Source organism: Ambystoma mexicanum, chromosome 6p, assembly GCF_040938575.1.
Source record: "Ambystoma mexicanum isolate Mex_15411 chromosome 6p, UKY_AmexF1_1, whole genome shotgun sequence".
Lineage (NCBI taxonomy): Eukaryota > Metazoa > Chordata > Amphibia > Caudata > Ambystomatidae > Ambystoma > Ambystoma mexicanum.
In genome coordinates this window covers 1137730342-1137746686 of record NC_090935.1, presented here as the reverse complement: position 1 = coordinate 1137746686, position 16345 = coordinate 1137730342, and the positions used below count along the sequence as shown (strand labels likewise).

At 43.3% G+C, this 16345-nt stretch overlaps 1 long non-coding RNA gene across 1 annotated transcript in view; it reads right to left on the bottom strand.

Moving 5' to 3' along the window:
* Positions 1-3136: 3136 nt before the first annotated feature.
* LOC138510236 (uncharacterized) overlaps positions 3137-16345 on the bottom strand; it is a 175388-nt gene continuing 162179 nt past the window's right edge. The window contains exon 2 of the long non-coding RNA XR_011280348.1: positions 3137-4552. This is a non-coding gene — a long non-coding RNA (uncharacterized lncRNA). The remainder of the gene's footprint in view (positions 4553-16345) is intronic.

Below are 16345 nucleotides of genomic sequence, written 5' to 3'. Positions count from 1 at the left end.
TAACATGAAGTAGAGACGCCAGCACATTACGCATTTAGGAGAGTGCACTGAATTTTAGCTCTATGTGCGTGGTGCATTCGTTTTACAGGTTCAATATTGAAATGGGTTGTCAAACCTATTTCGAAAACTGAGTTGGGGCAATTTCCAAAGTGAGCAGGTAGCTTCCCCTGCATACACATTGCATCTCTTCCTATGCTGTGAATTGTGGTGCTGGTGAGAGCTGCATCAGGTGACAGTGACGCAGTTCAAACACGAGTCCCACCCAAAAGAGTGCTCTGTAAAGTGCCTTTCTGAATCTTACCAGTCCAGCAGGTGCTGCTAGCTTGTCGTAAATACCTTTAACCTTGACGTGTGTGTTGCTCATGTAGTAACTTTCAGAAATGTTTAGTCCAGCGTTTCGTTGAAGTGTGGGAGATTTTGAAATCCTATTTGGTCATGTTCTTAAACCTTTTACCAGTGAATGCTTGCGAACGGTGCAACCGTTAAGATCAAAGTAAACAGAAAAAAAAAAACGTATTGCTCCTTGAGTTCTTCTTACATTGTGTGTGCACAGTTACAGTGTAAGTGTAAAGACTGGGATTATTGCAGCTAGCCCAAGTAAGTGGCCGAGGAAAGTAAGACACGGTTTCCCAGCAAGAACTAAACTCTCCATACAAAGTAAATAGGGGCTGAGGCAACTCTTGCATAAAACTACGTCTACCGCAGGATAAACTGTATTTACACTCTAAATAACAATTGTGTAGACAAAGTCAGGACATTGATACAGTGTGTGCTTTCCAGAGAGGCTTCGGCAGAAAATGTATTTAACTAAAGCAATTCAAAGTAATAACCATTTGTTTTACTTGGCTACGCACTTAATAACTCATTAAACAATAAGTGAGAGTAAAGCTGAACGAACCTCTTAATACATTTTGTCTAAACTGCCGTCCACCCTTCATGGATGAGCGTGGAACGTTGGGTCCTAGCGCTCGCATGTTCTTGTTCCCCAGCTGGCTGGTCCCAGGTGCGCAGTCATGGGAGAATGGCAGGGCGTGGCTAGGAGCAGGGCTTCTGAAAGAGGAGATGTTGAGCAGCGCTGCCTCTGATTTATTAGAACTCTTCCCCCATGGGAAGAGTGTCACAGTGAATCCCATACGTAGTACATTGGACTGGGAACTAAAAGAGGCCCTGGAAATATTTACTGGGGACCAAAAGAGGCCCTGGAAATAATGTGCAAAGGGGCCCCATATGGCCACATTTTTTTTAGCAAGCCCAATGCTTTTCCTATGAGAAAATGTGGAAATACTACACCAAAGAGGGCCAGGGTGCAGAGGCCCACCGGGAAATCTCCAGAGTTCCCTATAGGCCAGTCCACCCCTGCGTACATACAGACATAGGGAGTCAGAAAAGGGTAATCAGGTCTACATACTCTGCCCATTGCCCAGCTATTGCAGCCCCCACTCTCTCCAGCTTGTCTTCTTCAAAAGTAATGGCCCTTTTTAGTAACCATAGTGTGTTTAGTTATGTTTTATTGCTTTTCCCCTCCTTCATACACACTAAGGGCCTAATTCACAGAAACGTTTTATAATGGCAAAACCCCACTGGAAAACGCTCTGTGAATTTTTGCACTTCACCCTGGACTTCTTTAACTTTTCCTTTGCCAATATCTTTGCTGTCATTGCTTGCTTTAATTTAATTTTTAAAAGATCTTATAATCTTACTAATTGAGGGTAGGGTATCCTGTTGTGTTGTCAACAGTATTTGCTTTGTGGTGATTGGAGGTGTTTGGGGTAGAGGCAGCAATGAAGGGTAAGGGAGGGCATGGTGGGACCCCCAAATGAAAAATAAAAACATTTGATGAAGTAATTATTTTTTGGTATATTAGAGTAAAATAGGCCATTTCCGCTACCAAGTCATGCATGCCATAGCACCACGTTGCAGACATCCCTGGAAATTAACCTCCGCTTCTGAGTCACTGAGCAATGAACTGTGGGTATGCAAGTTATCCAGAAAGGATGCATTTGGTACTCCAGAAAATGTTCTTTGTTCTGTAGGGCAGTGCTATTCAACACACAGATTTCTCAAACAAAGATAGGCAGCGCACAAGGATGTCGACAAACATATACACGTTTCAACCTTATTAGGGATCATCACTGTGGATTAGACTGACATCCTTGTGATAGAAGCATTGCGGTATGTTTGGCAACCTCCATCAATGTTATTTAAAATCCAAACATTCCTAGAACAACTATACCATAAATGTATGTATGTGTGGATGTAGGTTACATGTACAACTCTTAATTCACAGAAATGAAAGGGACTAAATTAAGGTAGGGGAAATAGAGGACATAGGAGAAAAGGAGAGGGTGAGGGCGAGGTAGTCTTGGAGGAGAAATCAACACGAAGCAAGTGAAAAGAACAGGGTCTAACCGTGAGTTAAGGGTTCATTAGGGAGCAGATTGAAAAGGATACTAGGAAAGAGAGGCCCGAAGAATGCAGTCAGTTCTCACCCTCTTCCCACTAAGTGTTGGCAGACAGAGTCTTCCTAGTGTATCCAAAATGGATCCATTTATCTTGGATACTGAGTTATAGGGACGTAGAGCTGGGGGCTCTAGCAACTGCACCCCTTTTTGCCTTAATTTGCCCAAGTTGATTCGGCTTCTGGAACAGTACTGATAACAGCGTTTGAGGGAGGCCGTCGTCATTGCAGTGCTAATCGAAAGGCTTTGGCACTCCCCCTGTCAAGCATGGCTAAGCCTAGGCACCAGATTTCAACCTCTAATTCTAGAGTGCTATGTTGATGTTATAGGAGAGGCTTCATTGGAGAGAGATTGGTGCCTGCCAAGAGCTGTTGTGATGTTTGGGAGTGTTAGGGGCACATCAATGATAGAGGGTTCAGAGGTCTGGAGGTCCTCTGCAGAAGGAAGCCCTGACTGTGCAGGGGGAAGGCAACAAATAGAGTGAACTGGGTGACTTCCGGCCCTTGAAGATGAGTAGCAATACCCTTGAGATGAATGGGGATGCAGACTTTATTCATACATCAATAATCAAAACGACTCAGGTAGTTGGCAAAAAGGATAACTGTTTTAACATCAATTATCTAAAACAGGGAGTACAACGGACATCAACGGACGTCTCAGCACAAATTCTCTCAATGCATCTTAGAAAAAAGCATTATTTTATAGCAAAAAATCATCATAGGTGACGTTAACCCACATATTACTAATGTCATCCAACATGGCAAACTACAAAAACCTATTGGAGAAAGTGATTGTGTCTAAGGGACTGTCTAAATATACGTTCTATACTAGTCTAAGAGAGTGAAAGAAGGTGATTGGTTCCTTAACATCAGGTGGGGCAACTAAGCCCTCCCCTTAAACAGGTCACTATGAACGTCACTAAATACACAACGTCCTATTGGCTACACAAACTATATGACCCTTGATTACGTGATCCCCTACAATTGGTTGGCACTCTAACCTTCGTCAGTACGTTTCCACCTACGATAGCAACACACAGGCTGGGCTCCCAGGTGCTGGTGAGCTCGTCTTGACCATAGCTTCCCACCAATTAGCATATGCATCTATCATCACCTTAGTGGTCTGCTGACAATTAGGGCTTTGAACTTGTCCTTGGGAGTGTTTTTAGCTCACGAGAATTCAGGAAGTGAAGGCACGCTCTGCCCTCATGCGTAGGTGTGACCATCTCGTCCGTCCAACTTCATCCTTCCACGTGACTGAAGACCACAAAATCGAGCCTCTCGTGTATTAAAAATTCTATTTTCTAATAGACCTCTGACGTCTTTCTTGTTTGGTTCATGCCTTCTGAACAGGAGTTTTTTTCTTTCACACGATTTGTATCCAATATCTGCTCACGCCAGCCTGATAAGACCTTGGCTTCTTGGCTTAGCTTCATGGATCATCCAGCCTCGCCTTTCTGAGATTCACTTGGTAATTCATTTGTTTTCTTACTGCAACACACTGGGAATGAGGCCTTCCGTTTCCAACCCAGCTCTGCCATAGTTCGTAGTGGAAACATCCAATCTTTACTCACTTATGCATATATGTGTATGTTAGTGCATGCCGCAATTTATTCACTATAAAGCTAGCCACAAGAATACTTTGTCTGCTTGTATTTCTCTGCATTTGTACACATGTAAACTGGCTTGATATCTTCATCAGTTCTGTGGCATAAGCTTCTTCACCTTGGTCCCAAGATGTCACTTATCCTTGATACTTTCTTGATGCCTTATAGAATATTTGCATTATCTTGTCTCTGCATCTCTTCTATGTACGTCAACTTGGCTCTGTACGACGTCACCATTCATCTTGGCTATTCACTTGCTCTGCTTTTTCCGGGATTTCATTGAAATGGCTCTCATACTTTCTCGTATGCAGGTATGGTTTTCTCAATGGGAACCTTGCTTCCCGGATTCTCTGTGGTATCGGTATTTTAACTGGTACCGCATGTGCCTCACACTCTGGTTCCCAACATATAGGCAAAATGGCGAAGTGGTTGAGGTGGGGGTAGTTGGCTCCTTTTCTACAAGAGTTTAAGACCTTGACACTTGTAGCTGAAGAGCAGAAAAAGAACAGTATGCAGTGAGAAGTGAGGGGTTGGCCTAGCTTTAACAGAAGAAACAGGAAAATACAGTTAGACACGTAGTCCGCCAGAGACTCTCATTTTAAGCTTCAGAGGAGACACAGTCAAGTGTTGCAAAATAACTAATAGTACCTTGGCTGGATGTGGCTAATTGGCAAACACATTATAACGACATGTAATGACTAGTCTATACACTAATATTAAAGGACTAATGAGAGCAAAATGACAAGCTATACTTTTTTCAAAATAGATAGATATATTTGTTTATACATTGATAGCCTCCTCCCAGGAAAGGCACCACACTGTCCCACCATGAACTAAAACAAACAATATCACACACTCTTAATATTGATCTTTTTGTGTGAGGTTTTGGAATGTTTGTATTTTACCATATATATTCAGCCACACCATTCCCTTACCTTCAGTTACCAACAATATTCATCTTTAAGTTAGATTGGAACCTCGGCTGCATACACGCTGCCCTAAATTCGACATCCGATCTTACCTCTGCACAGTGAATCCTATGCGTAAGTGCCTGTATTCCTGCCTTCAGGTGGCAGATAATATGAGGGCTTTGTGTGGCCATTTCCACGGTGAGAGGTTGCGCGGTTGGATCCATGAATACGCAACATCCCATGCAAAAGTGGGCGTGCGATGGATTGCCTGTGGGCCACCTCTCATAACACCCACATTTTCCCTTGTTCTTCCTCATTTTCCACATTCCGCCCCCTACCCTGCCCTCTGCACAAGCCACGCCCACGCTCTGCGTGGTTTCTCACACAAGGCACTCGCCCTCTTGCCATTCCGGCAGGATTACCGCCGGCAGAATTACTGCTCCCTTTCTGCGAAGGGCTCAAAAGCTTTATGTTTACTAACTAAGATATGTTCAAGAAAAAATATGTTTTTTTCATTTTCTGTTGACTCTTGTACTCTTGTATTCTACCCTTGTATGCCTTTGGGTGAGGTTTGCGCGATATATAATATTGAAATAAAATAAATAAAAAATAAACTAGAGCTGTTTTCCAAAAAGATTTTGGCAGAGAATCTGATATTACATTATTTAAAAAATGTTATGAAGCACAATCGATGCCAAAGCATCAGAGCACTCTACTTAATACAGATTTGATTAAAACCACATACAATATAATCAACAATAGATACAAAGTTTCAGGTTGAAAAGCATAATAACAAGACAAAAGTATAACAATGTCAGATACATATCAAAAAGCAACATTCCAAAGCCAGGCTTTAAGTGCGTTTCTAAATCTCAGGTAAAGAGACATTTTCGTATATGGACCAGAAATGAGTTTCAGTGACTAACAGCAGCACTGGAAAAAGATCTTTTCGGCGTGTCGGTGTTCCTGAACTTGAAAAACCTCCTTACGGAGAGAATCGTGACTATGAAGGCCTCTGGAGCCCCCATATTTCTTTAATTATTATGTTAGGTAAGTTGGAGATGTCAAGTATAATATTTTATGCACAATACCCAAATATTTCAAAACAGTTCTAGCATCAACCAATGTAGAGCCATAAAAGCAGGGATAATTTGATGAACTTCCGAACTCCACAGGCCAAATGGGCAGTGACAACAGCTGTCAATAGAGCCATTTTGTAGGAAGGCATTGTTTATAGACCCTCTGAAGAAGGATATGAGATATATCCGAAACGTGTCAGAAAAGAGCATAAAAGAAAATCTCTCATAATATTGAGAAGCTTCTATTAAAAATTCTATGTTACCATATGTTGAGATTAAGGGCTCGTTTCATGGAAAAGTGTGCATCCATCCCGCAAAGGCCCTGTGCAGCGAACGTCATTGGGGGAGCCTGCACGCAGAATTAATTCTGTGTGCTCTGCGTATTCATGGAATTGTTTGTGTAAAGTAACGTTATACGCAAGTTGCGACCAGAATGTCCCTGACATGCCCCCACACAAAGCAAAAACAGCCAGAACAGCTACCGGGCAAAAATACATGCACCCTTCAAACAGTGCACAGGGTCCCCCTGTAACTGTTACCGGCACCCCGACAACATACAAACAGTTATCGTAACTCGGATAAAACTCAGAAAAGGTGCGTGCGAACCCCGTAAACCATTCGTGCATCCCGCTACACTGCGTACGCTCACCGCTAAGCCAGATCGGATCCACGGCTGCATACACGCACACCAGAATCCGACCCCCGATCTTGCACTGTGAATCCTATGTGCAAGTGTCTTCAGGCAACGGATAGTATGAGGGCCCATTTTCCCACTGAGATCCTTGAATACGTATCGTTCCATGCAATAGTGAGCGTGCGATGGACTGCTTGTGGGCCGCCCCTTGTAACGCCCACATTTTGCCTTTTTCTTCCTCTTTTTCCGCGTTCCACCTCCTACCCTGCCCTCTGCGCAAGCCATGCCCATGCTCCGCGTGGTGTCTCGCGCAAGGCACTCGGCCTGTCGCAGAGGTGTGCCAATCCTGCGTGACGTCCCCACAAAGTACAAAAAAGTGCTGCACAGTGGATTCCATGAACGACAAACAGGATTTTGCATGCAATGTCACAATTTTCCACACAGATAATTCCATGAATCGGGCCCAAGGTTTATTAATTGTATGAAAAATTGTTCCAAGTTTTTTTTTAAAAGCACATGAATTCTTTGTAACTATATTCTGTAGAAAACACAAAAGATATTTTTTTTATAAGTGAAATTCAATTACATTTTTTAAACAACATTTTTTTGTCTTATTGCAGGTTCGAGATATTTTGAATGAATCAGAAGTTTCATTTGTGTTGAGTGCTTATGGGAAGTCACATTGATTATAATGGGCATCTTTCTTGACCATTCTCTATATATGGGCAGACAGATTTATGGCAGAAGGTAGGGATGTTGGTGAGATGAGACCTAACTCTCTCTGAGTTCATGATGCTGTTTTATGAGATTTCACTTAAGAGTACTTGGAGAAATTACGGAATCCAGTGATTTTAACGAAAACATTTCAGAGAATGATTTTTTAAAGAAACAATTGTAATGTAAAACATGTTTTATATATGTTGTGTGGGGTAAGGGGATAAAATGAGTGTGGAGGGGACTGTGGTGGGGCAAAAAGCATAGGGAAATGGGGTGTCCCAAAACAATAATAATTAATTTAAAAAATCAATGTTTTTTTCATTATTAATGTTTCGTTATAAAATACCTCTCTGAAAATGATTTTGGTAAAATCACATAGAACCAGAAATGACCTGTTAGGGCTGCTGCTGAATAAGAGCATGCCTCTGGTGAGAGACATCAGTGTGGTTGGGATCATAGATGGGTGGGAATTATTCTGTTCACGCTGCGCTTTTTCTTTTAACATGTAGTTTCATTATTTTGATTGCAACAATTCTATATCCAAACAGAATAGGGTACTTCCTACTTGAGGAGGTCACAATATGCATTTTAAACAAGTAACCATTTGTCTTATATGGAAGATTTCATTGGATCCTCTCTAGCAGCTCTCAATAGTTGCTTCTTGGGAAACATATGCTGTTGGGCCCAGTTGTAATGGGTTGTAGAAGTGGCAACATGGCTAGTTTGGTAGTTCCTTTGTTGTGTGCCTTACCTGTTGGTGAACTCAACCTTATGGCATGTGGGCAGCAGCTATGGGGAGGGTGCACAGCCACCAATTAGCCTAAGAAAGTTTTATTTGGGGTTTAGGTTTATGAGGAGTAGATTAGCTGACAGTTTATGGTGTGGAGACGCAAGTCACACTTAATCAAATTTGTGTGGTTAGATTTCACATCTTTTTCAGGGGCTTTTCTTATTTGAATGCTGTGTTAATTAACCATGCTTTCTCCTGGTTTTGTTGCTCGAGATGTCAACGGAATGGGCCTTATATATCCTTCACCAATGCCTAGCAGAGTGTTGCTGTTCTACTCACCCTCCAGAGTGCTATGCAATAGGTTTGGAGGAATGTGAGGGTCTGTCCCCTGGCATTTGTTGCAGCATGTCACATGGACACAGTCATGAATTTTACATCAGCATCATGTGGTTTAGGGCTTTGAAAGCACGCCAGGATGCATGCAGGCCCTGGCGGTGTTTGTGGAAGACACCTTATGAACAGCATGCTCACCACCATATTGCCCTTTGAGTAAGGAGGCTGATGGCACAGCTGGTAATTAATCAGGTATATTTCAGGAAAACATTTACTCCCTAATTTATCAGATTCAGAGTCTGTTGTTAAGAGGTTCACCAGCACAACCTTCTACCACCCTGAAAGTGTGATGGGCATTATATATATATATATATATATATATATATATATATATATATATATATATATATATATATATATATATATATATATATATATTATACACATATAATTACACATTATACATTACACAAAATATGTGTATAATTGTGACTTTGACAATTTTTACAAAAGTGGTGCAACGTAGGCTCATAGTGAGTGTGAAGTGTAGGGTTTGGTTCCTAGTGTCCAATCCTGCGTCGTTGTTTGTTTTGGTGATTTACTTCATGTTTCTGTAGTTTCTAAATGGTTTTCTTCTGTCCAGTTTTCGGATTCTGGACTTTCTGTTTGTGCTTGTCCCTCTAAATCCAGACTCTGTAGTAGCTTTGCTGTTGCGGTGGTCAGGGATGTGTTGTCTCCACTCATCATCCAGTTCCACCAAGACTCTTCCTCTAGTATGAGTTGTTTGTGCCTATGGTGTTGCATGTGTTTGGCTCTCAAGTTCGCTGTCCCTGGGCATGACAAAAGGAGGTGTCGCACGGTCTTGATTTCGTTTGCGTCCTTGCAGTAGCGACACGTGTTGTTAGAGGATTGATTTCTGAATGCTAGCACCTCATTTGCTTTCAGGACGTTCAATTGCGCCCTTAAATATATTGTGCCTAATACCTTGTAAGGGAACTTTTTTAAAGTAGTTTCGGACCTCGTCCACTTTTTGCATGTTCATTGGTAAGTGGGCGGTTGATTTGTACTCATTTGATTTATCCAGTGCCTCGATCCAGTCCCAGGTTTTCAGTTTTGCTTTGGCTTTGTCTGGTATACATTCGGGTTCCTCTTGAGAACTTCCGATTTCCTCGAGAAGGTCCAGGTTCCTTTTTGACCTGTCTTTCAGCATCAAGCTTTTCCCGCTCGTCATTTCATTGTAGATGATTTCAAGGATTTTTGGCCGGGGCTTTCTTAAGATTTTCCCAAGAAAGAGCAGGCTGTTTCCGTCTGCAACAGATTTCAGTGTGGACAAGCTGAGTTCCCTTCTGATTGCTGCCACTGGAGTCGAGAGTGGTAGTTTCAGAAGCTTGCACCAGAATAGACCTTCCAGTTTTGTCCATAGTGTATTTGGGAGTTGTGACATTGCCTCTGCACCATAGGTGATCGCTGGTGTAACTTTGGCTTTGTAAAAGTTGATCACTGACAGTAATGAGAACTTGCCCAACTTTTTATCAAGGATCGATGCTTGAGCTGCTAGTGTAGTTGTTTTTGCATAAAGAAACTCCTGCATTGTCATTTCCATTCTGCTTTGAGTGACTTTAACTCCCAGATAGGTAAAGCTGGTCACTATTTCCAGTCTATCTGAGTCCATCGACCAATGTAGTTTTTTTGCTTTTTTTGTTGTTTTCTCAATGATCATGACCTTAGTTTGGTTTGTGTTAATGTCCAGGTCGTTTTTTTTTTAAATATGCTGAGAGGCTGTTTAGCTGACGCTGCTGTAGTCCGATGGCTGTCTGGTCCAGGAGAATGATGTCGTTCGCGTAAAGGAGCCTCGTGATCTTTGACTCTCCTATTGTAGGAGGAAAGGAGCGGGTATCGTTTTCGATGTCGACGATGTCAGCCATGTATGCATTATATAATGCTGGTGCCAAGGGGCAACCTTGTTTTACCCCTCTGTTGGTCTCTATGGGTTCTGACAGGTGGCCCGCTGCATTTAAACACACTCTCATCGAGGTGTCTGAGCAGAGTGCTTTGATTAGTTCTAAGGTGGCATCTGGGCACTTTGCTTTCTTTAGTTTTAGCCATAGCTTTGGTCTGTTCATGCAGTCAAATGCCTGGACCAGGTATATGGAAGCTATGAATATTCTGGGGTGTCCTTCCATCACACTAGCCTTAAGAGTGCTAATCAGGATAATGTCTGCAGTTGTGCCGAGATTTTTGACAAAACCTGATTGGTATGGATCCTCAGTGTTTGTCTCTTTCTGCCAGTCATGGAAGTTGTCCAGGAGTAGGGACCCAAATAGATTGCCTATCACGTCTAGCAAAGCTATTGGTTGATAGTTTTTGGGCTCGCTTTTGGGTCCTATCTTGTAAATTGAGGCGATGTTAGCAGTTTTCCATGATGCAGGTATGTTTCTTGTGGCCAGGCATCTGTTAATGATCTCTGAGATGAAGATTGCCCATTCATCCGGGGTCCGCTTTTTGTTGGATGTTGGAAATTCCATCTGGACCCGGGGCCCTTGAATTTTTCAAAGTTTTTATCTTTTTCAGGATTGATGTTTTGCCATGGACAAAGTCCCACTCGCAATTGGAAGTTTTTTTTCGTCGGTGGACAATACAGTTGTGGAATGCTGGAACAAGTCGTTGAAGTATGATGACCATGCTTTCTCGCTGACGCAGTTTTGTATCGCTTTTTCCATAGTCGATGTTTTGTCTTTGACCAGTGACCAGAAGTCTTTGGAGTGTCGACTGCAGATGGCTCGTAGTATCGTCTCTGAGTCGTGTTGGTATAATCTTCTCCAAAATGTTAATAGCCAGGTTTTGTATCTATTTCTTGATTTTGTTGAGAGGGAGACGTTCTGTTTTGACGGATTTGTTTAGGCACGTCTATTGGCTTTCCTCATGCACGATCTCCTTTCCCACAGTTCTTCATTGTATCTATGTAAATGTTGTTTTGCTGGACCACTTTTTGTTTTCCTTTGAAATGAGTATGGGATGAGGAGTGGGCGATAGTCCAGCTCAGGTGTTGTCAGGACTCCATCATTTGAGGCATACTCTCCCTTGTAGCTTTTTCGTGATCTGGCTGATTGCTTCTTTCGTTAGCTTTTATGGTGTCCCTTGAGTGCCAGCTTCTACCTGAACTGTCATTTGGTGTGTTTCTTTGAATGCTGGCCATGATGCTACTTGCATGTTGTGATTGCTGTGGGTGGTTTTGATCACTTTGAATGAATCGATGATTGCGTACAGTTCTTTTGAAGTGTAGATGTGGTTGATGGTGCTTTTGTGTCCTTCTCTCTCCCAAGTCAGCTCAAGCGGTGTGGTTTTGTCAAGTTGGTTTAAGTTGTACAGGTCTCGAGAATCCATGAGCTCAGCCCATGCAGTGCCTCTTTTGTGTTCTCTGTAGTAGTTTCTTGTCGTGGGTTCGATGTTTTCTCATCCTGTTTCTGGGCAGGTGGTGTTTAAATCTCTGCATATCAACATGTGGGCTATGGTGTTAGCTATCATAGCTTCTGTTATGATTAAGTCGATGGAATTTAGGAAGCTTTTTGTTGTTTGTGCTGTGGGGTTCCAATAGATGTTGATCAGCAGAATTAGTTCTACCTTTTTGTCTGTTGTTGACCTCTTGTTATGGTTCCATGCCTGGAGCTCCGCCTGAATGAAGGTGAAGGAGACAAGACTTTGTTCTATTCTCAGGGCCCCTCCTGAGCGGACCGCGATTAGGAGACCAGATGTTTGATGGCCTTTGTGTCCCTTGAGTGCTGGGGATAATAAGGTCTCGTAGCCGTCTATACTTGGTGATGATAATAGCCAGGTTTCTTGCAGGCTTAATAGGTGAAATTGGGCAATGTTTATATCTCCGGCCTTCGTTAGGTGTGTATGGTCTCTGGTGTTGCATGATCCTATTGTTAGTCTTTGCTATGTGGCCTTTTCTTTGCTGACTCCTATGTCATGACTATTAGGAGTCTTTAATGATTGCTATTTCCTGGTGTATCGCGCTAGGGCCACTGGAATCCAAGCCCATCTGTTCGAGTCTTTGTCAGCGTGCTTTTGTTGCAGTGCTTTTAAGGTAGCTGCGTTTGTCTTGCTCCCAGCTTCTTTGATTCCATTTGGTGAAGGTCTCAGGCCTTTTGGTTTACGGTTTGAGTCTTTGTCTGTGTTTGGAAAATCGGTCGAAGATGTCGACTGAGCAGGTATCTTTTTATTTCTATCGCAGATTGAGACATTGGGCCTCATTACGACCCTGGTGGAATGGGTTTAACGGCGCCGGTAAAGGTGCCGGCACCGTTAAACCCATTCCGCCCTATTACAAGGTCCCCTTGAGGGACCCACTCTGGACGTCTGATCAGACCAGACGTCCTTTGCGGGTCCCGCGATGGGACCAGCATGCAAACAACACAGGCCCGTCGTTAACGGGCCCATTTTTAGCACGCTCCCCATTCCCATTGAGCCCTATGGGGGCTCAATGGGAATGGGGATGGTCGGGTCTGGGTTCCCTGAATGGGGAAATACCAGGCCCTCCAAAGTCAGAATGGCCTGGTATTTCGCCATTCAGGGACCACGGACCCGGACCCGAATTTGGAGGCAGCCATGCTCTAATGAGCCCCATTGTGTTATTTGTAATTGATGCTCTGGACACATTGTGTAGATGTCCGTCGCGGAATGTCAAGTGACTTGATCATGATTGGCGTGGGTAGTCTCTCTGGGCCAGTACCGACTTACTTCTTTCTTCCCGATTTAGGCTCTTGGGGTGTTCTGATCGATTTTTCTCGCCTCGTGGAGTGAAGCTCGAGTCCTCTCTCTTCAGAGGTTGTTTCCCAGAGGTGGAAGCCCATCTTGTGGAGTTTACCAGCAATGTGGAGGAGTATTTTCTTGACCGTTGACGGTGTGATATGTAGGAAGATACTGTCTGTGTGCCTTCTGTGAGCAAATTCTATGATTTTATATCTTGCTTCGAATTGAGTGGTCGGTCAAGATTCTACCCAGCAGTCCAAAGTTGGTTCTTCTGTTGAGGATTAGCTTTTCTTCTATGTCTGATAGTCTTTCTAACTTCAAGGTCCTTGTAGATCGACTCTTGTGTGTAAAAAGTGCCGATGCTCTTATATGGTTGGAGGCTGACTGCGGATTGGTTTTAGAGTTTTTTGCAACATGTCTTCCTGTGTTTTCGTAGGATTTTGTCATGTATCTATGGACCCTGTTGACGTTGTCAGTTCTTATCCGCTTTGGGGAGTCTCCTGATTTCTCTTTGCTTTTATGTATTGAAGAAGTCTTGTCTCTGTATGTTCTTTCCCCACTAGACAAGGTTTTTTGGGTTTTTGGGCTCACTGGTCGGGAAGTTCTTCCCGTTCCTCGACTTTTCCAGTTTCTCTCCCTATTTTTGTCATTACCTTTCTTGCTGGTCACTGTTGTCAATGCTTTTGTGGCCTCTAATTGATTTGTTTGGGGAAGGCAAGGCAAGGCGAAGGATACTTTTCTTTTTTGCCCTGCCGGTATGGGGAGTTCTGATTCTGAGTTTTCTATTGAGTATACACTGATGTTTGACAAGTCAATTGTGTTGTATCCCAATTCTTCTTGTGTCCTGTTTATATCACTTCTTAGGTTTGGTGATTGAGCTTGCGCTGGGGTCCTTTTGTCAAAAATTGTGGCCCATTTTGTTGAGTTCTCAAGCGGTTTGGCCTCATTCCCCATTTGATATTTGCTGTGTATCAGTTTTCCTTTCTTATGCACTGGGGGTAAGGTGGAGTTTTGTTATTCTCAAAGTTGGTTGGTTGTCCCTCTTTGTTTGTTTCTCCTAGACTCAGAGACTCTGGTATGGTTTTGTTCTGCTTAGGATCGAGGCCATTATGTCCTCTCTGTTTGTCTAATTTTGAGGTGGCATTGTGTCTCTTTGTATGCTGTGGCTTTGAGTGGCTACATTGAGGTGTGTCCTCGTCCATCATAGTTTTTGTGTGTTTAATGCTCCTCATAGAGGTTCTCATTGTGTTGTTACTGTTTATCACTTGTGGTAGCCCTGGGTTACTGTTTTCGAATGTCTCCTCATTTTTCGTCAATTTGATGTAGTTGTTCATACTCGTTCAAGTGGTTTCTTTCTGTATTGTTTCCATAATTGGTTTGAGTTCCGGTACTTATTGGTCGTTTTTTTTTACTGGAATGTTGCTTGTTTAGGTCGATCAAGTGCATTGTCAAGGTCTTGTGTGTTTTGAGTCATTGTTCCCTGGTCTCTTGTGTTAGCCTTCCAGGCTTCAGCCGCCATGATGTAACCTTCCAGGTGTATCAACTTAGTGTGCATGAGCACTGTCATTGACGTGTGATCCTTAAGTGTCTTGTTCATTGACTTGTATAGTTTCCCGAAGGGAGCCAGGACTATGGTTACTGCTGACATTGTGGCAAAAATGTCCAGTTTTTTACTTGGAGAATTTATTTCCGTTATCTTGGACGTATCTCTTTCTGTTTTCCCCTTTGTTGGGGTGAAGGGCAAAGGTTGAGGTATGTTCACTGGCGAAGCGTCGCTGTGGTTCTGGAACGTTAATTTGAGTTAATGTTTCACCTCCTTCGTCTTGATGGTTTTGGCATCTTTATTTGTTTGTGTGTCTTCAACCAGTCTTTCTTCTTTCGGCACCTACCACCAGGAGAGTTTGGTCCTTAAGGGTATTCTCTTGTTTCTCTGGTGCCTGACTTTCAGTCAGGATTTTGTTTTCGTAAGTGACAAGGTTTTGGTTCAAAACTTTAAGCATGGTTTCCTGGGTGTGCCCCTTCTGTTCTGAAGGTGCAACCGGTTCTAGTGAGTGGTTTTTGAGGCTGTTGGTGTCTGGAGTCTTGCGTTGTCCAAAATGCCATCATATTGGAGTCGAGGTTAACATGCACGCGGGTGTGACACCGTTTTAAAGTTTCCTGATTGTTATCTATCGGGGTTTGGAGACTGACCGCTCAAGTATTTCAGCGTCAGATAATTCACATGAGTTGATGGAAGATGTTTTGCCCACTTTGTTAAAATATTTTCCGATTGGGTTATTGTTGTGAGGCAGTCTTTTTTGTTTAGGTTTTTCGTTGTTGTAGGGTGTTGAAATATTATTGGTGAAGTTGTGTTGATTTTAGTCACTTTGTGTAGTTTCAAACGTAGTTCTTTGCAGGTTTTATGGTTTTCTATCACTGTGGTAACCAGTCCAGTTTCAGACCCAAAAGGTATGGGGGTTTTCTGACTTTGGGGGATCTTGAGGGGATGTCGCCTTCTAGGTTCTCCCTTGCTGATGAGTTCAGCTCTTTATCCCCATTATGTTCTCTTAACACGTTTAACTCGTCCATGTCAGGATTGTCTGTGCTGCCTGTAGTTGTATTGGTTAGGTAGCTTTCTTTGAGATCTGTTAAGTCTAGATGCGGACTAGGCAGGTCTCCCTTTGCTGTAACTGGGTGGACCTTACTTTCAACACTTGTTCTGAGTGGTGCTGATTGTAACTGGTTGGTGGTACCAATGCTCGTTTCCCCAGTCGGTGGAGAAGGGTAGGGCTTGGTCACGGTGTTGTTGTTCTGCTCGTTGGCGTTCATACTACTTTCTTTTGTATGGGCGTTCAGAGAGAGATTCGTCAATAATTGTCCGTTCCTCCCTCCGTTGGTTTGCTGCCCTTCTGGAGCGGTTCTGGGTTGTTCCTGCGGCGACTGGTTCTGCTTGCTCAAGCCGCTCGAGCCGCTCACTATGCCTCCCTCCTCCCGCTCCGGCTCCTCCTCCACCATCTCGCCTGCCATCCGGCTGGTCCCTCATTGGACCTGAGTGTTCGAACACCCTCCAGCGTGTCTCGTCGTCCCCCAGCTGGTAGGAACGTTTGGGAAAGGAATCAGGGGAGCCGCCAGTGAGTATTTTGTG